At 46.0% G+C, this 22,244-nt stretch overlaps 1 pseudogene; it reads right to left on the bottom strand.

Annotated features, from left to right (window-relative positions):
- Positions 1 to 13,795: 13,795 nt before the first annotated feature.
- On the bottom strand, positions 13,796 to 18,769 carry LOC100717675 (neurofascin-like; annotated as a pseudogene).
- Between the last annotated feature and the right edge of the window lie 3,475 nt (positions 18,770 to 22,244).

Below are 22,244 nucleotides of genomic sequence, written 5' to 3'. Positions count from 1 at the left end.
ACAAGACAAAGCAAGACAGTAAAAGGCTACAAGTAATACAGAATTTCAAGAGAAAAAATATACAGTAAGAATTCACTAGTAAATAGATTACATATTGTCATCTCAGAAACAGTTGTCCAGGTTACAAAATTAAAGCATACAAAGTGGACATTAATACAGTGAGACTGCAGACAGTTCTGTTCAATGATCCAACAGAAACTCAGTAATATGGTTTTCTATCCTATACTCTTAAATACTCTTGCAGTTATATCCTTTAGATTACTTTTTTTTCCTCCCTATTTTACGCTAACAATCACACATTTTGGGTTCCATTACTCCCACAGTTCTTACAACTTTTTCAGAAGTCATTTTTAACTGGCTCACAGTCATTTGATCTGTGGGATGTAAGTTGGTAACTTTGCAGGTGATGGGATGCCAAATAGCTTAGTGTGTGAGGTTTAGTCAGAGAGGTAAAGCCACATTAGACCACAGAGGACATCAAGGAAAAGCTAGTCATTACACTGGCAGCAAGGAGAAGGGAGGTGGGAGTTCACGTATAGTAGTTAGGCAAGGGATTGGCAATTTATTATATTTTGGCATCAACTCAGAAGGTGGAACTTTTGGGTACATGTATGTTAGGATATTTTTCAGCAGTAAATTGTTGTAATGGGCTTTCCTAATGTGCTTGCAATAATGTGTTAAGACGAAGTTTATTGATACAATTTTTTAAAAAATCACCACTATTATAAAAATAGATCTTGATTTTGCAGCAAAAAGCTGGGCTGTCAGTGCTTTAAGGAAAGAAGCAAAAGACAGTTGCAAGTTGTACACCTTAGTGTACAGCTCCTTCTTCTGGCTGTTAGAGAAGCATCTGGGGTACACAGAACAGATGCTACAGAAGCACAAATACAAGTGCCATCTTGTCCAGCTTCTATATTATGCAGATGTTGGTTGCAGACCAAGTCTTCTCCTGCCTCTGCATGTCAAGCTGGTCTAAACAGTGCTAGTTTCTCTTGAGGTTTTGGTAGAAAATATTTTGCCCTGAGCCTGGCCCTGAAGCCCTGAAATACTAATTGAACCTGAACATTTTAATTGAGCCTCATTACTTGAACTGTGTGAGGGAGGCTTTGGTCCCTGGGGTCTGAAGTAGGATGAGAGGAGACTCAGCTCTCAGTTACACAGTTTGTCTCATGGTGCCAAAATACACTGCCTCTGGGAACCCAGTTACTTATGGCAACTTTGATTTTTTTTTTTTTTTTTGCCTTTCTTGCTCTTTATTTGTCCTATATAGCTGAACCCTCTTATCTTCATGCAGAGGAAGTAGGAATTCAATGGAAATCATGAGTCTGTGGGGGGTGGGTGGCCAGAATTTTGGGAACCACCACAAAACCAGTCATTTACCCTTACAGCTAATGCTTTTTGTTAGTTAGGTTCTTAGTTCTTCCCTATTCTGTGGAACATGGAAGATTGGATATGTAGATTTTTGTGGATTAAAAGTGACACATCAGTGTTTTGTGTGATTTATGGCATGCTTCTTGCAACTCTATAGTACCAAAGTAGAACCACATCAAATAGCTCAATCTTCCATTACTATAATTTTACTTCTCAGTTGAAGTTACTCTCTGAGTAACAGAACACTGTGGACTTACTGGCTAAGTTTATCTGGATCATTGTTAGCACAGAAATGGCCTGGTGAAGCTGAGTCTGGTGGCACAGGCTTGTAACCCCAGAATCTAGGAGACTAAGTCCAGTCTGGGCAGTGGAATGACTTAGTGAGGCCCTATCTCAAAATAATAAATAAAGGGCTGTAGATGTAACTCACTGTGAAGGTCTTAGGTAAAAGCTCTAGCACTAGAAAAAAAATTGAAGTGGCCTAGTGATAAAGTTATGCAGTGATACACACCTTTGAAAGTAGAAGAGAACAGATGTCCAGTTCTGTAAGAAATTTTTCTCAGAAATGTAACAACTTCTTGGATCTATATAAACATATTGCCTGACATTTTTTACATTCATTTATCCATTATTAACTTATTCATTCCATAAAAATTTATGCAGTACCTACTGTGTGCAATTCATGCTGCCATTCTCTGGGGAGACAAAGCTCATGGAACTTGGTCTCTGATTGTAATAACAGTTCTCTCAACAACACTCCCTACAATTATTTCAAGGTGTGAACCACAGACTACAAGCCAAACATATGAACAAAGTCTAATGTTGTAATCAAATATAATACAAACAAGTTCATCTAGTTCCTCAAATTCTATTTGTTATTCCTGCAGTAGACAGTTGTCAAACATCTGTGAGCTAGGCACAGTACTGGTCACTAGGGTTTCACAGATGATTGAAACACTGATCTTTACTTCAAGTAGCTACTGGGAGAGACAGAGGTAAACATGACACAATGCAGGAGTACAGTGTGACAGTTTGGTAACTTACTCAGCAGTCATTTCTTTTTGTTGGTTGGCAGATTTCTCTTCCCATTATGAAAGGAAATATATTTTCTTAGCCTGCCTTATAACTAGGAAAGGGGTGGGTTTGCAAATTCTGGCCTATGTCTGCTGGAAGGATTCTGGGAAAGATTTCTCATCTGAAAAGAGCCATTTTCAGAAGGGAACTTCTATCCCAGAATGCTCTACTATGAGTTGAATTGTATACCCAAATTGTTCAAGTTCTAGCTCTCAGAGTTGGAACTGAGAATGGTACTGTATTTGGAGCTAGGGTTTCTGAAAAAATAATTATGTTAAAATGAGGCCCTTCAGGTGGGCCCTAATCTATTAGGACTGGTGCCCTTTTAAGAGGACATTGACATGTGACACATACTCTAGAGAAAGGACTATGTGAAAACATAGAGAACATGGCCAGCTACAAGCCAAGGAGAGAGGCTTCAGGAGAAACCAACCCTGCCAACCTTGATCTTGGACTTATTTTCTTGACATTCTTCCAGAATAAAATCCAGAATAAAATCCCTATTGTTTAAGTCACCACGCAGGTACTTTGTTTTGGTGGCCCAAGTAGGCTAATTACCTTCCTTAGTTTTGAATGTTGTCATGGGAGTCTGGAGTTGCCACAGCCATTTTGCAGAAGGGCTAAGAGAATTATAGAGCTGCTAATGTAGAATCTTGATGCCACCAAAGAAGCCCTAGAACCATCTACTTCCAGATTTCTCATGAAGAGAAAATATAGCCCTATTGTTTTAGCTGCTCTATGTGTTGAATCGACTAGCACACATATCCTAAATGATATATACAAGGTAGAGACGTTGCAATATCACGGGGACACCAAGAAGAGGTGATAAGATGACAACCAAGTGTAGGTCTTTAAAGATGTACAGAAATGAATCAAATAAAGGGCTGGACAAAGGCTGCTACAGGAGGTGTGAGGACGTGTGTTTGAGGGCTTGGTATGACACTGGGCACTATACAATGAGGTAGTGTAGCTCTTCCTCTGGTGAAGTCACATGCAGCACAATGTTTGTCTGCCTTTGTTTTTCTTTTTATCATATTGAGACTCAAACAAGGGGTTCACATAAGCTAACTAAGTGTTCTACCACTCAGATATGGCCCTAGCCCTTTTGGATTTTAGATCTTCTCTTGAGACAAGAGTCTCACTGTGTTGCTTAGGTTGATCTCGATTTGCAATCTTCCAGTGTCAGTCTCCTGAGTAGCTGGGATTACAGATGTGCATCATACACTCAGTGCTTGTCTACTTTTAAATCCTGTTCCTTGCTGCTAGGTTGCCTGTTGCCCTTTTGCTTTTTTTTTTTTTTAAATTTAAAGGGAGTAAAACAGAACAGTAAGATGAAAGAAAACAAAACAGTGATGACAATAGGAAATCCACAATAGTTATTATATTGCATATTGTTATCCTCTAAATAGTTGCTCGGACTATCAGCCCTATGTTTGCAAAGCCAAGTAATCAACATAAATGTCAAGTTGCTTCCTTACTTCAGTCATTATCATCTCATCCTGTGTTGCATCCAGTTACTCATGGGGGTGGGGTGGGAGGTGGAGGTGGCTTCCTTGCTGATTCTCCCTGATCGGCAAGACCTCTGCCAGTACACAGGACAGCGCACAGCTTCCTTGCTGCTTCTCTCCAGATGATAGGGCCTCTGCCTGAGCATGGGGTGTGGGGATTGTGTTGCTGTTTCTCTCCAGCTGGTAAGGCTTCCAACAGCGCACAGAATGTGGGGTCTGCATTGCTCCTTTGCTGTTTTATCCTGGGCAGCAAGGCCACCACCTCTGGTTTGCTTATTTTTGCTGGATTCTTAAATTATCTCTCTCCATGGGCTTCAAGTCACAGTTCAGATCCTTCCTGTGTCCATGCTTCTCTTCCTCATGATGCTGTATTCCAGGATCTGAACACCAAAATCTGGAGAGGTTTTTTCTCTGCTGCTCACCACTCTGTCCTTTCCCCAGCAGTCTGCCTTTTTTTTTTTTTTTTTTAAATGGGTACTGGGATGCATTTTTGCTTTTACTCCCCAAATGCTTCCATCTCTAGAAGGACTTGCACCCACATACCCACCTTTTTCTCTAGGGCCCGTGGATAGGGAAGCTAGAGGTCAGACCTCTGAAATGATTTGGCTGATGGGACCCACCAAGGTGGATGTCAAAAGACCTGGCCTTTGGTTCAATTTGTGTTAACTATTTTTGGTGCTTAAAGGCCTTTTTCACTTTCAGATTTGGTGTTGTATTCCACAGATTGGAGGTTGTCAGAGCATAACTTCCAGTTAGGCTAAGGTGCCTTTATACAGCAAATGAACTGTTTGGGTCCCCTCTTCCTGCCTAGTTTTCTTTTTATCTCTTTGTAACCATTTTCAACGATACCATGTACTAACCTCCATACTCACTACTTACTACTGACCTACATACACTGACATAAATTAAGAGAGAAAATGTAAGTTTTGACAGAGATTTCTTGTATTCTTTTCTTTAAGGATTTAGGATCCTTGAGTTTCTCCGGCCTCACCTCTACAGCCCTGCACCCTTGCCAGCATGTTGAAGGGCTCTCAGGCCCCATGCTGACTTTTGGAACCTTGGCTGTAAGCCTCAGGCATAAGTATATGGGTCCTTTGTTTAAAGATAACTACATGTGGTAATAGATAACTACATGTGAGTTGTGTAGTATAGGGCTTAGAACCTGGACATTTTGCTATTTGAGTTTAGGTGTGTTGTACAACCCCTGGGCTTCAGTTTCCTCATGTGGAAGATAAGAATAATATCTTCTTGCAAGGAATCAATGTAATAATGCATATAAAGCACTAACATAGACCCCGGCACAAAGTAAATGCCCATTAAGTGGAAGGTGACCAAATAGCTGTAAGTCCTTTGAAGGTGGATCAGCCAAAGGGCAACTTCACTCTTCCCTCACACTGACAATGCCAACTCCTTGGTTTTTTCTCCCTCCTCATCCTTCCTAAATGAAACTGCTGAGGGATTTACCTGCAGGAGGAGACAAGAAATAATGGAGCAGGGAGGAAATACAGGGAATTGCCAGCAGCATTATAAGACAGCATAATGAGATATCCTTGAAGATAGTAAAGCTAAGAGGAGAAGAGACTGGATTCCTTAGAACCAAAGGGGAGGAAAGGAATTATAGAAAAATAGCAAAAGGTTACATATTGAATAGAGTGGGTTCTGAATCACAGGCTGGATTTTGAATCATCCAGTGAGGGCAAAATGGGACCTGACCAAGCTAAACTAGGTTTGGAATATATAGAAAGGGGGAGTTGAGATGTTTTATACTTTCCTCAGGAATCTAAGTCAAGTTTGAAACTTTGACCTTCCTGGCTTTCTTCCCCCCAGGCATCCCTGTTGTTCTCTAACACAGCTTTCCATCTAAGCACCTATGAAGTGACCCCTTGTGATGGTCTAAGCACCTGTGAAGTGACACCATGTGATGGACCAAAGATAGCCACAAATCCCATGGTAGGTTTCTTTTGAAAGTCTCTATTTTCCCTTCTTGTGAATCTTGGCTGGCCTCTGATCAATGGAGTATAGCATGGGAACAGTGCAAGTATTGAGTCTACCTTTGAGAGGGCTCACCTGTTTCCACCTTACTTTCTTGTAACCCTGAGCTGACATCTAAGAAGTGCAATCTTTTTCTAGAGAAACACCTGTAAAGTATCCAAAACTACTTGAGAAAGGGAAGATATCCAAGTGAGCCCAGCCTTTCTGCTGTCTCAGGCCAGGTACAGACATGTTAGCAAAGCCATTTTGGACTGTCATACCCAGCTAAGCCACCAACTGAATCCCACTGGGAAACGCTAGTCTGTGACACATGGAGCAGAAGATTCATCCAGCTGAGCCTAATCCAAATTCCTGACCTACAAAGTCATGAAATCTAATAAACTAGTTCTTGTTTTAGGCAGTTAAGTTCAGAGATGGCTTAATATAAAGCTGTGATAGTGAATCTGTTAGAGCTTTCAATGACAAATAGCTGGCTGTGGCACGTGTGCCGTAGCTTGCTGCTACTGTTAATAGAACAAAATAAGATTTATTACAATATTTTGGATGGGCACAAGGAAACTTCAGGGATAAAATGCCCCACCATGATCTCTAGCAAAATAATCTCAGACATAATTATTGACAAAAGAAATGTAGTCAGTAATATGCATGCTACAGATAAAAGGCCCAAAGTTCAAATGAACGAGGAAAGACAAATGATTAAAATTCATTCATGCAGGAGCAGACTCTACTATTATTTCATGTGAACATGAAAAAATTTAGGGGAACATTTGGGAAAAGATATCCACCCCTCTCTTTCTGTTGGATATTGGAAAGAGGAGGAGAAGGAGAAGGAAAAGGAGAAGGAGAGGGAGAAGAAGGAGGAGGAAGAGGAGGAGGAGAAGGAGAAGAAGGAGAAGGAGGAGGAGAAGGAGGAGATGGAGAGGGAGATGGAGATAGAGAAGAGAGGGACATACAATGAAGGAGGTAGAAAAAGGACTGGACCTTGACAGTTTTGCCTAGGACCAGCTCCATTTTTCTCTAATCATAAGTAGAGAGGTACAAAGGCATCTTGGGGAGATCTATATCTATATCTATATCTACCGGGAATGTCTATCTATTCCAGTATTCAGGACCAAAATCAGGGAAACTGAATTGTGAAAAAAATTTTTTGTTCAGGTTACCTACTATGTCAACTAGTGAGCTAGAATTCAGATGCTGACTCTTCTAGTCTTTGGCTGAGAGATGTTTTTTCAACACAGCAATGTTTCCTCTACCCATGGTTTAGGGGACAGAGTGCATTTAAGTGAAGATGCTCTTGCAGTTAGTTAATTCTCTGGAGCTCTGGTTCCTGGTAGTTCAACCCAGTGATTACCTTCCAGTGCTCTCAGAAAGGGCGGGCATGTTCCACTATCTTGACAAAGATGGAAACTGAGCACAGAGAAGTGGGTTTGCAAAGAGCTCAGAGTTGAGAAAGAGGCAGTCTGATGTGGTGGGGAGAATTTCCAAGGGGTCAGGTGTTTGGCCTCATGCATTTACATTCAAGTTAGGAATATGGCATAGGTTTCCTCTAAATGGGTGGGGAAAGGCAGGAAGCCATGAGTAAGCAAGGTCTGAGCAACTGTAATATTTCTGCACCACAATCAAGAAGAGATTGAATAGAGAAGGGGCTTGTTTAAAAGGCCACTTTGAGGAGCAGATAGACATGAAAAGGAAAGGAGAAGTGAGAAAAAATATTCTGGGAGCAAATGTTTTGTGCAAAGTTCTAGAAGCTGAGATAAGAAATTTTTATGTTCAAGATGTGATGAGAAAATTGTCCAAGATAGAGAGAGGTGCTGCTTGAGGAGGCAGGAGAGCTAGGATTAAGAATGTAGAGGGGGGAAAAAGGGTTATTAATAACAAAGGAGGCCTGTCTTTCAGGATGTTTTCTTCTCTGAGTCTTGGACTTCCCCTCAGCTATGGACTGGTTTGTCCTCTGACCTGAACACCAAGACTCCAGTATTGACCACTTCGCTCCATACTTCCAACTCCCATCCAGATATTCTGCCTCAGCAATGATAGTAACAGCACTCATGACATCCATGATTTGTGGAGTGCTGACTTTATGTCAGGCACTGTATGAAGTTCTTTACACTGGGAGGGAGGGAGTACTTTATAGATGAGCAGCCTATGCGACTGAGACAGAGTGGGGTGCAGGCTGAGAGAGAACTGGGAACTTGCCCCATGAGTCCATCGTCACTCATAGTGGCAGAGTTAGTGGTAATAGCCCAGAATGTTGGACACCAGGTTATAGTCTCATCTGTATCTGTAGGGCCTTTGGGCTTATGAAGGACCTGCTATATAATTTGTGGAGCCCTGTGCAAAATGACAGTGGGTCCTTTGTTTAAAAATTGGTAAGGACTACAACATGGTGACAGTAAGCACAAGTCTGAGTATGGACCCTGGATGGGCTGCTGGCCCTGGAAGCTGGGTGCAGTCACGTGTGCCACTGTAGAAATGATGGAGGATCAGGCACACTGGGTTTACAATACTGCTGGTAACTCCCTGTGGTTTCTCCCTGCTTCACCATTTCCTGTCTTCTGCACCTTCATTTAGGGAGGATAAAGAGGAAGAGAAAGCCAAGGGGTTGGTACCCTCTCTCTATCTTGGAGGGGAGTGTGAAGCTGCTCTTTGGCCGATCCATCCTCTAAGGACTTAACAGCTCTTGGAAGCCCAGGCAGGAGCTGCCTTCAGATGAAATTTTTAGTGAAGTTAGAGCACCATGTTGAAGTGGCAGACATCTGTGTAGTAAGACAGGAACATGACAAATAATCTGAGATTCCTGGTTCATCAATGCCCTTTACATCTCTATTTAACTAATGAGCATGTCCTGTGTGCTATCACTCTACTAAGTGGTGAAGGGAGGAGGCAGAATAAATAAGGGGAAAGTAAAGGTTCTTACCCTGAAGGAATTTTATGCCCTGATTGGGGATGTAAGATCTCTAAACTTAATTAGAAGACAAAGCCAAATAATAGGTAATTATGATGTCAATTAAATGTGATGAAGGGTCAAAGGGATGTCATCATTGTTATCTTGATCTGTGCTGGCAGGAGATGGAAAAGCTGAAGTTGAGTTGATGGCAGCTCACAGGGCTTCGTGAGAAGGTGGTCTTTCTGTGGGGCGCAGAGTGGGGGTAGGAAGTGGAGAGGATGGATAATTCAGAGGTGGTGTAGAGGGGGTTGGACAGAGCAAGACGGGAAACAAGTTTGGTGATCATATGGGTCTGAGAGGTGAAAAACTGAGCTGAACTGGGCCGGTGATGGCAGGAGAGAACTCTGGAGTCCACATGAGTCTGGCTCTGAAGGGAACTAGCTGCCTGACTTCACGCATTACTTAACCTTTCTGAGCCCCAGTTTCCTCATGTCATAGCAGCTACTGTTCAGGGTTGTTCTATGGCTTAAATGCAAGTAAATCAAAATCAATATGGAAAAGCCACGCAGAGTAGTGCTCAAAAAAGTTACCTATTATTACAAATGCTTTAAGGTTGCAAGGGTGAGTAGGATCAGGTTATGAAACACTCTCTTGCATCAAATCTTGGCTCTAATCCTTATTAGCTAGGCCAGTTTGGAAAATTTATTTAACTTCTTTGAGCCTCAGTTTTTTAAAAATCTGAAACTAGACATGACAGTGTCACTTTACTTGTAGGGAATGCTGCAAGGGTTAAATGACATACTATATGCAAAATATTTAGGACAGGGCTTGGCACATAATGAGAGATAATAAATGTTAGCTATCATTACAGTGACTCCTCCTGAACTCTGCACAGCTTTTCTCCTTCCTATGTTGCTGAGGATACAGAGGCTCAGAGTTTTGAGAACTAGTCCTAGACCACCCAGCTGTAGCCAGAGAGCCAGAGCTTCACTCTTTCCATGAAGGACAGACAGGAGCCATACATCTGCCCCTCAGCCCTGAGTAAAGTCCACTATGCTATTTCCAAAGCCCTGTGCCCCTAGGGCAGTGCTCCTTACAGTCTGACTGATGCTGTGGTGACTTTCTCCAGGATAAGACAGATGGCTTACTTGTCCTCTGTGACCCAGCCTGCGACATGACCCAGTGCCTGGAAGTCCAGGAAAGTTTGTGCCTTGACCTGCAGTGAGGTGATGGGGGGGTCAATGCTTGGCAAAGGTAGGGCCTGTTGTGAGCCCCCATATGGGTGCCATAGACAGACAACTCAGAGGTCTTAAGACTGGAGAGTGATAGAACTGGGGGCAGAGAGTGTGAGAGAAAGGAGGATGGCCAGGTCAGGTTCAAGCAGTTTTGATGGAGAGATGGGGCCATTTCATGAAGAGTCTGTACTAACTCTGCATGACTAACCACCCCACAGTGACCTCTGACTCTCCCCTGTGACCTGACATCCAGGTCTCTGCCCTGGACTTGCTCCTAATGGGAGAGACCTGGACACACCCAGGCAACCACAGTGTTGAGAACACTCCTGCAGCCGTCTATGCATGCCCAGCCATGAGAAGGGTGTCTGGCCTTAGCAATGAGGATGGGGAGCCATGGGGTAAGTGGGGTGGGGAGCAGTTGGGTGAAGAGAGCTTCTTAGAGGAGGAAGGGGAGGCCTGGCTTTGGCCAGTAGGAGATGATTCAGCTGCAAAGGAGGCAGAAAGTGGGGTGAGGTGGCCTGCTCACTGTGGGAAAATGAAGCTGCTTCCCCGGAACTGGAGCCTGGCTCCGTCCCCTCCTCCACTGGCAGGGGCACAGGAGGAAGAGCCCCTCATAGTTGCTGTGAGGGCCCAGCATGGGATTTTTAGGGCAATGAGCACAAGAATAACTTTACTAATGCACAATAGTGCCCTGCCTTTCTCTGCATAGGGTGGAGGTGTCTTTGATTTTGGCTCATTCCTCCATTCCTCCTTTCCCACCACAGCAGGCTGTGAGGAGAAGGAAACCATTGCTACCCAGTGTGAGGGTGAGCCCAGCCACCTTTTCCTCCTTTACCTCTGCCAGTCGTGAACCCTTCCTGCTGGGTGGCAGGGCCCCCACTCGGCCTCTGCCCAATGAATCAGAATCCCTCCTGTCTCCCAGCCACCCTGCTTCCCACTATGCATCCAGTCCTCAGTCTCCTGGAATTGGCTCACAGTGATAAACCCAGACACTCAGCAGAAAGTGAAGGTGAATGAGGCCATTCCTCTCCCTTGGGCTTCTTCTGGCTCCTTTTCCCTTGGGATTCCCAGAGATGCCACTTCACGGTGCCTCCTCTGAAAGATGCCACAGCCCCATCTTCCCCTGAGTGCGCCTTAGCCCTACCCTCTGCCCTTAGTCCTGTTGCCTTCAGGAAGCCACAGTTGTCTGCCCTGGCCTGGTCTGGGTGACCCAGAGTCCCTGGGGGCAGGGGCAGATAGCTCCTGGGATTTCCCCAGCCTCTGCCACCAGGAAGTCTGACTTGGACAGAAGAAGCCTTATTCTCGGCCATTGTCCAGGTAGGAGGAAGCAGACCAAAGTTCAGGGAGGAGCCTGTTGCTCTGGCCAGCCAGGACCTCCTACTGACCTCTGTTCCTCAGGACCCGGGACTTGGGTCTCTGTACTTGGAGAGTAAGGTCACATTCATGGGATCATGGAAAAGGATGGAGATGGAGAACTGCGGGGTGTAGACCCCAGGCTGGTCCGCTGTCTGCATCCCCAGACCTGGCTCTTGCTGTCCCTGAGCCCTGTCATGGGTCAGGACAGTAACCCTCTGGATAGTCTCTGCTCTCCTGAGTAGGACACAAGTGCCAGGCTGTGTAGGGTGGGCACATAGCATCTTTCTTCTAGGGATGATGAGGGCACTCAGCTGCTCCACCCTCCCCAACTTCATGGGATCCCCAGTGGACCTTAGATGAGAGCAAGTTTGTGGAGACAGACCACACGGAGTCCCATCCTGGGGCTTCAAGAGGCCAGAAGGAGCATGTCCAGAGGCCCTCCACCATCTGTTTTCTCTTCCCTCAGGTGGTTGTGGTTTAAAGGGACTACCCTGTGACTGGGGGCTGTGGAGGAACACATCCTTTTGCAGGATCCCTGTCCTGGTAAAGGCTTTATAGTAAACATGACCTCTTCTTTCCTCCTGAGTCTCTCCCCTGCCTTTCCTGGGTCACCCAGTTCCCTGGCTTCAGGCAGGCGCTTGTACCACTGAGCTAACTCCCCAGCCCCTTCCCTGGCTTCAAATGAGCCCCCGGGGAACCTCTCCAGCAAACAAGGAAAGAACAAGAGCAGGCCCAAGGGAAGATGGCAGGCAACCCTGGTGACTGCACACATTTCATGGGGTCATTGACCGGGACTGGATCCTCCTTTTCCTATGTTTTACCCTCCTGCTACCCAAAATCTGTACCAGGAATTGTGAAGAAGGGTCTCTCTAGGGGGTGGGCTCTCCCACCTCGTACTCGAGGCACTGAGGAAGAGAGACACTGAGGTAAAGGGGGTATGAGTTGTTGTTGTGAAGTGGGGGGGGGGGGCTTGTGTCCCCTGGCACATGGTTAGAGTGTGTGGCAGTGTGGAACCCACAGCCCCCGACCAAGTTTCTGATGCAGAAGGTAGAAGCTGTGTGTGGTACTCGCGCCCCCTGGTGGATGTTTATGCAATGGCAGTCTCAGGAGCTAGCCCTGTGGCTCAGCTGCTGTGGTCCAGTGAGCTTCCCTCTAGGACACTGGGTGGGAGGTGGTAAAAGTGTTGTTGTTGGTGGAGGTGACGGAGAAGGAGGTGGTGGTGGTGGTGATCGAGGAGGAGGTAGAAGAGCAGAAGAGGGAAGGAGGTGCCAGAGGTGTGAAGGTCATGAAGGAGGAGGAAATGAAGTAGGAGGAGGAGGCAGGTAGAGGTGGACACTGAGTCCATCAGGAGGAGAGAGAGCAGCCCTCCTCCGAGTCCAGTCAAGGTCCACTGTAGCAGGAGTGGCTCTGCAAAGGGCTGTCCAGGATCCCAGTATCATTCCAGTGCCATGTGGTGGAATCTGCCCTACCCTGCCCACCTAGTTTGCTCCTCTGTCTGGCAGCTGTCTCTCGGGCTCTTCCTGGTTCAAATCTGAGGTTTTGAGTCAGGAGGAGCTGATCTGGCTCCTGTTTTCTCTCTGATTTCAGACTCTCCTTTCCCCTCCTGTGTTCCCATCGTACTGGCCTCCTGTTCTCTCCCCTGAGGCAGGTCTTTCCTTAGGACAATCACCTGGACTGTACTTCTGCCTCAAAAGAGCTTCTCCCTAGATGCCTGCTTGGCCCTTGCTTCCCTTCCCTCTTTCTGTAAGGCCTCTCTCTCAGTGAATGCTGTTCTGATCCCTTGAGTCTGTCCTTCTCAGGTCCTGATGCTCCCTTCCCTACTCCCTTCCCAATGCCCTCCACTTCTTCTACCATAGCACACCATTCCTTCTTCTTTTAAAAATCCTTCTACTGTACAACAGTTTTTCCTGTGCAACAGTGTGCTGTGTCACACTGGCAGCACCTGCAAATGGCTTTTATTTACTGGGTCTATTGATTGCATTAAGAGGCCACCCTGAGTGACAGATCTACACCAGGGAAGTTTGTACCAGCACACTCTGATGTTGGCACGATGACAAGATTGCCTAACATGCATTTCTCAGAACACGTCCCTGTTGTTGTGTGACTCATGACTGTATACATATTATCTTGTGGGTAATTTTTGAACAGCTCATCCTAGATATCATTGTGAATCAACTTTGGATCCAATAAATACCCCTAGTGTCCTGTGCCCTATTTCTGCTACCCCTCACCCTGGTTAACATGGTAGCTGGCTGTTAGGGGATCAGGAGTGACCTTGGTTTTTGGTACTTGGTACCACTTGGTACACCTGGAGTTGGCCTTGCACCTTGCTGGAGCATATGCACTTCTATTGTAGGTCAATGCCATGCAGTTCATGTGTTGGTGGGTGCAGCCTGGGAACAATCTTCTCCAGGAGCTGTTGAGAGTGTCAGGCTCTAAGCCCCTCACAAAGTTGTTTTCAGCTCAGACCTGGATCTCATAAGGCACGTGGACAGGGGTGTGCTCCACCACATAATGAGAGTCCCACACTGTCCCATTGCAGGTCTCTGGAGTCTCTCTGCCTCCACTTACTAATGTAGCACAGATTGGGGCCAAAGGCGGAGGTGGCATCCATGGGCATCCACGTGATCTCCATGTTGCTCCTCCTTGTTCCCTCTTCCTTCTCATCACTGGGATTGGACTCAGGGGGGAGCTGTGCTGGTTGTAGTGCTCTGACAGGATGCTGGGGTGGCTGTACCCCACCTTGTTGATGGCAGTGACCCAGAACTGGTAGTTGACATATGGGGAAAGCTAGAGGACAACTGAGTTGATACCATGAAAGACCATGGCAGGTCCCTAGTTGGAATTGGTCCTCTTGAACCTAGGTAATGTAGTCTGTGACAGGACTGTTGTTATATCCTGGACTGTAGCTCAGCCTCACACTCTGCTCAGCAAGGTCCATGAGCTTCAGTTGACAGAATGGTTGTGGCTGTCCTTTGGGCCTGATCAGCTATAACAATGAGGTAGGTGTTGGCCAGTCTTGGTCCATCTCAGATATGTATATATCACACAGATGTACCCGTCCTGGTTTCACTCTGCCACACCAAAATTGATTAAAGAGTCATCTTATTTCTTTATCTTGTTTTCAGAGTACAGCAGCTCATAATCCTTCAGCTAGGAGGTGATGTCTCAGTGAGGAATCATATTTTGTTCAATGCTCCAGCTGCCCTCTGATGCCCCCCTATCCCTGGGTCCTGGCAGAATCTGTGACCTTCAGGTAGACTTTGTATTTAGCCTCGCCTGGAATGGTGGTGGTAACACATCTGTGGATGCCTTGGTCCTCTTTCCGGGCTGCCATTCTCATAGACATGGTAATTGTCATCATCCTGGTTGCTTCCCTACCCATTCTTAAACCCCTGGAGGGTGGAATGAGAGATCAAAGGAACAGGGAATCCGGCCATGTCTTGTTGTAGAGGATCACCTGAATGGGCTGGTTCTGGGGTGATAACATCTGAGGTAGAATGTCCAGGATGCTGACAGCAGGAAGCTATGCTTATTGGAGGTGTTGTGTTGGTACATGGCCTGCTGCTGGTATGTATGTCCCAGAAGATGATGGTGTCACTGGCCACCTTGCAGTTTGAATTGAGCAATCTGACTACAAAGGCTCCGTAACTCGCCATCTACTGGAGAGTTTGGGAGTTTCCTTTGGCTCTGCACACCAGTCTTCCATCTTCTCCAGGACTCAGGATCAGGTTCTTGAGTTCATGCAGACAGTGGGGAGCAGCCTTTACTCTCACTGAGATTATGTACTGGATTCTACTCATCTTGTTGGAGATCGAACAGAATACTGTTTGGTCTTCCTCTGAGACATTGGTGATATGCAAAGCCTTGCTAAAGATCTCAAACTCAGCTTTGTCAGATGGGAAGTCCCCACCTTTATTATACCATGTGATGTATGATGCTGGGACCCTAGAAGCAATGCTCTTCAGCAGGAGGTCCATGTCTCCAAGCACCATCTGACTGTTTGAGGTGCTATAAGGATACATGAAGCTGGGTGTTCTTTCTGCAACTATTCAAATGATGAGAACTTTCAGGATGAGGGGGTTCTTCTTCCAGATTGTGTGGGTGAAATGGAATCGGACATTGCACCTGTAGTTCATCTGCATGCCCTGTAGCATCATGCTGGAGAAGTACAGGCCCCTTTTATGGCCCTGGGATTCAGGTTTGTGCTGGGCAATGGGCTCCATGGAGCAGCTCATCCAGAAGATAATCGAAGATTGGAGGCCATTGGAGGGATTGCAGTGCAGTGTCAAGGGTGTACCTTCATGAACCACACCAGAGTTCCAGTGTTCACTGTACCACAGGGAAGACCTGGACACTAGCAGGCAGATTTTGCTGCACAGGATTGTGCCATATTTGTTGCAGGTGAAGCACTTACATTTGCTGTCGTACTCCTCAGGCCGCATTCCACTGTGGAAGTTCATCACCAGGTCACTGATCCCCTCCTCACACACACCGGTGGGTCCTGAGAAATGCTGAAGAATCTGCTATTTCAAGTCTAGTGGAAGCTAGGGCAGGGATCCCCTTCCATTCACTCTTAATCAGGAGGTTGTCATGGGAGTCCAAGGTATGGTCCTGCTTGGTAGTGGTTGGAAGCTGGGTCACTGTGCCAAGAAGCCAAGGGGGTGTTTGGGCTGCAAGGACCTTCTGGGGTTGTGGCTCAGGGAAAAGCTAAAACTGTGAGCCTCGGGAGCCAATGGGCATGCAGATAAAGTGGGTGTGAACAAATTCCTACTCTAGAGACCCAGCTTCTCAAATCGGGCTGCAGGAAAGTGGGTGGTACACATTATTCCTTCTTTACTATGATTATTGTGAGGAGTCTTTTTTCTTTTTTAGTAGAACGTGGAGGCAGAGGGTTGTATGATTCCTGTGTAACTATTGGGAGACCATTGTAGAGGGTCTGGGTTCGGGAAAGTTGGGTCCAGTCCAGTAGCTCATATTTAGTGCAGAGATGTAGTGGAGCCATTGTGACTGAAATAGGGCCTTCTTGAGAGTGACAGTGTGGCAGATGGGTTGTTCCAAATGGGCAGATGAGAGGAAGGTGACGGCACGGAAAAATAGAACATAGCTTAGTTCTTGTCACTCACTGTATCAACAAATGATCACCCCATTAGAACTACATAGGAATTCTCAGCATCATCTATGGGATGTGAATTCTGAGAGATACTTTTTGAAAAAGGAGAAAGGTAGAGTCAGAAAAATCTGGGAAATGCCAGACTAAATTCCTTCTGCAGCATTCGTGGTCCCTCATCCAGCAGCAACATCAGCTTCAGTTCTTCAGTCTGCCAATCACCAAACATATGGCCCTGAGATTTCTACTACTTTTCTGTTTTTCTACATAAAAACCTCAGTGTGTTCCTGCTATGTTAGTGTCCTAAAGCAGTATAGATTTTATAAAGTGCTGACTTATGAGATAAAGCTTAAGATGAGATAAAGGCTTTCATGACCCTTCCCAATCCCTCCAGGTTGGCGTCAAATATGCCAGTGATTCATCCATCTGGTGCAATTCCTTTATCTCTGCCCCATGCCTACCAAACTTCTTCCTGTGCCAGCTGAAGGGCCTGTTCCCGACCCTGTCTATGTGTACTGTCTATACCCATCTTGAGCTTTTCTCATCAGCTCTGTATCTGCTGACTCCTCTGGGCAGGTGGGAAGTAGCCCACTCTGCACCCTAGGTCCTGGTCCTCCAACTGCCTCAGCAGACATAGGATGGATGGAACGAAACAGAGAGGATTGGTCTGCGGCTGCAGAGAGGGGAAGGATATCCGTTTGTCGGTCACACATTCCAGAAGAGAAGGGGTGTGGCTGCTTCCTCCTGTGACTCCTGACTCTGCTTGGTATTCTTAGAATCTTCTTCCCCATTGATCTTTCGCAATCTGCAAATGTGTATTTAGCCCTAACACGCAAAGGGCCTGTAGGAAGCCATGTCCTCTATTGTAGTCAGGATCTGCAAGGAAAATAATTTAATACAGGACACATAATTTATAGTATTTTTTTTTTTTTTTTACAATAGTCATCCAAAGAGTCAAGTACAAAAAAAAAGTGCAGGAGATCTGTCCACATACTAAAGACCCAAAGAATCCAGCTGAGGGCCTGGATCCCATGTCAGTGTTCTGCATGAGTCCAGCTGAAGACCTAGAGCCCATGACAATGTCTCATGAAGTCTGTTTCATGGACCTGTGCTGGGAAGGCCTAAAGGTTTGCGGTGGAAGCTAGAAAGTCTGTGCCAGCAGAATTCAGGATGTGTGCCAGTAGGCTGAGGGATCTGCACTGGAGCCAGGAAGTGATGCTCAAAATAAGGACCAGAGGTCCCCTGAAAAGTACTGTGGCCATCCTCAGCGACAATGAGGTCCTGAGCTCCTCCAATGATGAGAACAGCTGAGTTCATATCAAGAAAGAAGCTCTTCCAGGAGAAGCAACCGTAATAGGAGAACCAACAACACCTCTCCTCTCTAGTTCTCTTTTTCCTGTTGGCAACAGTCCTCAGGTGGGCTCTTCACACCCACCACCACTCTGATTCAGTTCAGCAGAGTGTTACAGGTTGACCATCAGCTGTCAATCCACCACATCCTCATTTCTCACTTCCTGTGGAGGCCACAAACTCCTCTCAAGCTTCACTTGACCCAGAGTCTTCAGGGAAAAGCTTATCTTGGGCTCCTGTGTTTTCATTGGGCTGGTCTGGTCAGTGGCCCTGGATTCTTTCCTGCCAATTCCTGCACCCCCTGGCCCTGGTTCTGCTCCTGGTTCTGCTCCTGGTTCTTGGATACTATCTATATTCTGGACACTGATTCACATACTCAAGAGGTGGTAAAGAGTTGGCTGTCCCCTCCCATCCCTGTTTGCTTCCTTCCATGTGCAGAGACTCTGCCCTTATGTGACCCTGGACTCATATGGGGCTAGGCACCCCAGGTAGATGCTAGTGCACTGACTTTTCCTTTGTGTTCAGCTGGATGGTCTTGCTGCTGAAACTGCAAGAGTAGCTCATTTTTGCTCTTTTCTTGTTAGTTAATCTCAAGGCTGTGCCTTTGTCAGCCTCCCACATACTGCAGACACTGGGTTTGGGCAAGGAGCCCTGGTCTCAGCCCAGTGGGGTCAGCTGCCTCCAGGCTGTATTTGCTTGGCCTCTACTGGTGCCCAGACCTGACCCAGGACTTCCAGTTACCTCCATGCCATCCTGCACTCCCCTCACCTCCAGCAGGCTGCACCCTGCTCTCCCAACCCAGGAGGTCTTCCTGCTGAATTTCAGATGCCCAGGGCTGCACTGTCTCCCTGATGAAGGGAGCTGCTAGGGACTTTTCAGGTAACATTCATGCCTGCCTGTGTCTGGCTCTGCCTCTACCTCCCACTTGCCTGGGGCTCCTCGCAGACAAAGACTTTGCTTCTGTCCTGTGCCCCAGAAGTATTTGCACCCAGTAGATGCTCCTGACATTCTGTCTAGAGGTGACAAGATTGTGCAGGGCTCCTTTCAGGACACACAGAGTGGCAGTTTGGTTGTCTGCTGGCAGGTGGTGCCATGAAGGCATCTCTAAGGCATTTAACCAATGCTGCAGGTGGCTCTGGGGTGTGGGCTTTCCTTTCCCTCCCAGAGTGACCTCAGTAGTGACAGCATGCTTAGAATGAGAATTCAGGATGGAATGGGAGTTCAGAGCAGATAGTATCTGCAGACATATGGACTGTGAGACTTAGCCATGGGTAACATGTGTCAGGGGAGCAGTCAGAGACAGAGTTCCTGAGGACAGTCTGAGTTTGGTTCCTGCCCTCCATGTCTGCACCTGGGTTGGGGCACCAGGTTCATCAATGGGAATTAGGACCCTTAACAATTCAGAGTCTCTCATCTGAGACTTTGATCCGAATGAGAGACCTCTCTACTGAACTGGCTCCAAATTGCTGAGAGGAGCCTTTTCCTTGCCCTTGAGATGGACTCAGATGTGGAGGCTGCAGCCTGAAGAGGGTTGCTGGGAGCCATGCTTTTCCTGAGACTGGAGGTTCATACGGCTGGATGACAGTGTGGAGAGCATGGTCAGGTCCTGTAGTTGAGCCTACTAGGACTGAGAAAGGCCTGGGTCAACAGCCAACCAGCTCTCTGCTCTGTCCTTCCCCACTTCATGTCCTCACCCTGTGCGCTGGTTTTCTCTGGGTAAAGTGTCATCCTCATCTCTCAGATTAGTGTAGTGATTACCTGAGATGGTGGACTTCAGTCCTTTGAAACCTGGAAGGCTCCTCCTCCTGGTTCTTCTCTACAACACTGACAGCTGGGGCCCTTGCTGGGTTGGAAGGCAGGCTTTCCCTTGTCAACTTCTCTGTGCCTCTGATTTGACATTAGTCCAATGAAGACATTACTGGCACAAACCTCACCAAACTGTTGTAAGAATTAAATGAGCAAGCACATTTGGTCAGCCAATAGTACCAACTAGTCAAAAGCTGTGGTAGGAAGATCATTTGAGTCCTGGGGTATCATGTAATACCCTCAGTGAATGTACAGGTTAGGTGAGTTTGGGATATAGCTCAGTAGTCAAATGCTCCTGGATTCCATATCTAGTATTGCTGGGGGAAAACAAAACAAAAAACAAAACAAAACAAAACAATACAAACAAAATTTGGGCTGGCTTTGCTAGGAAACCAGAATGCCATTGGTGCCCCCTTGTGACTCTACATTTTCTTTTTCTTTTTCTTGTTTGCAATTCCTAACTGTATTCATCCTGGGGGAATTGATACAGACTCACATCACATACTGATCCTTTTTACTTCATTTTTCCCTCCTGTCCCTTCTGTACTTCTATCCCCAGATCTCCTTCCCTTCTCTAGAAAGTCTATCATGTATCTTTTATTCTCTTTGCAAAATTAAACTGCTCTAAGTGTAAGAAACATAGGACAACTTTCTGCTGCATTTAAAATATGAGCCACTGAAACCCATTTGCAATGAAAGGAAAAGTGTAAATGTGTATTTATAATGTACTTGCCTGCATACATACTGAATTCTTCACTCACTATTTTCAGAGAGTACTGTTGTTAAACCTAAGAAAGTGAATATGTAGAATAAATTACATATTTGTGGCTAGAGGACAGGATTAGGTGGGTCACACAACAAGAAGGGCAATAATTTCATACATGCGGCAGAATAAAGTATGAGGCAGCTGAGTCAGTGTTAGCCCCATGTTTGCAGTCTCTGGGTGGATATAGGTGCTCGAGTGCCTCCAGCACAAACAGCCATCAGAGATAGGATCAGGCAGTGCTGAGGCAGATGGCCTCCTTCTGGACCAGGGGTTAGTTAGAAAGGACAGCTGTGTTCTATGAAACCAGAATTTGGGGTCACCAGCTTCATCAAAGAGTGGCTGCTTCCCCATCATTCCCCACACAGCCTCCCTAGCGCATGGATCCTGGAGGTGATGTTGACATCTAGTACTGAAACCCTCCAAAACCCCCAAGATGGAGATGGAAGAATCTCTCCCTCCCAGATACATCTGTCTCTTCCCTGGACAGGACCCAACTATCAGCCTCTGGTCTCACCCTTGACCCGATAACTGCCAGCCTCTGCCCATTCAGTTCCTGTAACAATTCTGCTGTCTGTGCACCTTTTCCTCCTCTGGGCCTTCCGCAGAGGGAAAGTGTGAGGAATGCAAGTCCCTGTCCCCATTCTCTGGAGGATGGGCAGGTCTAGGAGGCACCTTAATCAGGCTCCCAGCAGTAGTCCACTGCCTCACTCCACAGTGGGAAAAACAGTTACCAAAAGTTTTTCTGCTGGGTTCCACTATGTTTTGGCTTTGATATACCCTGGGATTTTCTCCCAATAATCAGCTTGTGTATTTCCTGCTTCAGCACCAGAATCAGTCATTTTTCCAAGGAGCTGTAATTTCATGCTGGAGAATAGCATTGGAAATCATGATCTATGTCCTTTTTCCCTCACTATCCCTGGGGGACGGAGATATCTTTCAGCTGTTGGGAATTAAAGAGAGCTTTCTCCTACACAGCCACAAGGTTCCACATATCCCAGAAAGCCTTATTTGTCTGATTTTTGGATATGAATGGACTTCAAGGCCACATGAGAGTCAGAAATTTATCACACTTTTTTTTGAGATTGGGTCTCACTATAGAGTTCAGGCTGGCTTTGAACTCACTATATAGCCCCTGTTGGTCTCAAACTTGCAGAGATCCTCCTTCCTCAGCCTCTCAAGTGCTGGGATTACGGGCCTGCACTACCATACCAGACCTCACAAACATTTTTTAGAAGGGAAAAAGAGTGGTTAAAATAAATCCACCAGAAAAAATGTCACTCATGGAATAATTGCTAATTTAGTCAAGGAAAAGTTAATGAAAATGTATTGTTTATTACTGGATTAGCATAGTAGTAGTTGTGTTAGCACAGAGATTATTGTGAAGTCCTGTGGAAAATAGTAATCAAGACTGCCTGAATGTGTAGGAGGAAAGACTGAGGGCTTGGGCTGCACTGACCTGAGCTTGAATCCTCTCCATTGTCTACCTGCTTGGGTGCCTGGACAAGTCACTCTTGTCTAAGCGTCACACCCCATCTCATCATTGACCTCACTGGGTCACTTTTTCATAATGTCTGGCCTGTATCAGAGAGCTATCGGCAGATTCAGAACCAAACTAGAACAATATGAGCAGCAAAATAACATTTTAGATTAGAACTCAAAATATAAAGTATAAGTATCAATGAGTTCATCCTGATGTAAATAGTGATAGAATCTATGGCAAAGTATGAAGAGGGGACAAAGCTCCAGGTAGAACTCCTTGCTCATTACATATGGTCTGTATATAGGGACT

The sequence above is a fragment of the Cavia porcellus genome, unplaced genomic scaffold (genome assembly GCF_034190915.1).
Source record: "Cavia porcellus strain 051 isolate PalLab524CR breed Dunkin Hartley unplaced genomic scaffold, mCavPor4.1 scaffold_6, whole genome shotgun sequence".
NCBI lineage: Eukaryota > Metazoa > Chordata > Mammalia > Rodentia > Caviidae > Cavia > Cavia porcellus.
The sequence above is the reverse complement of the archived record's forward strand: the minus strand, read 5'-3'. Positions and strand labels throughout refer to the sequence as shown.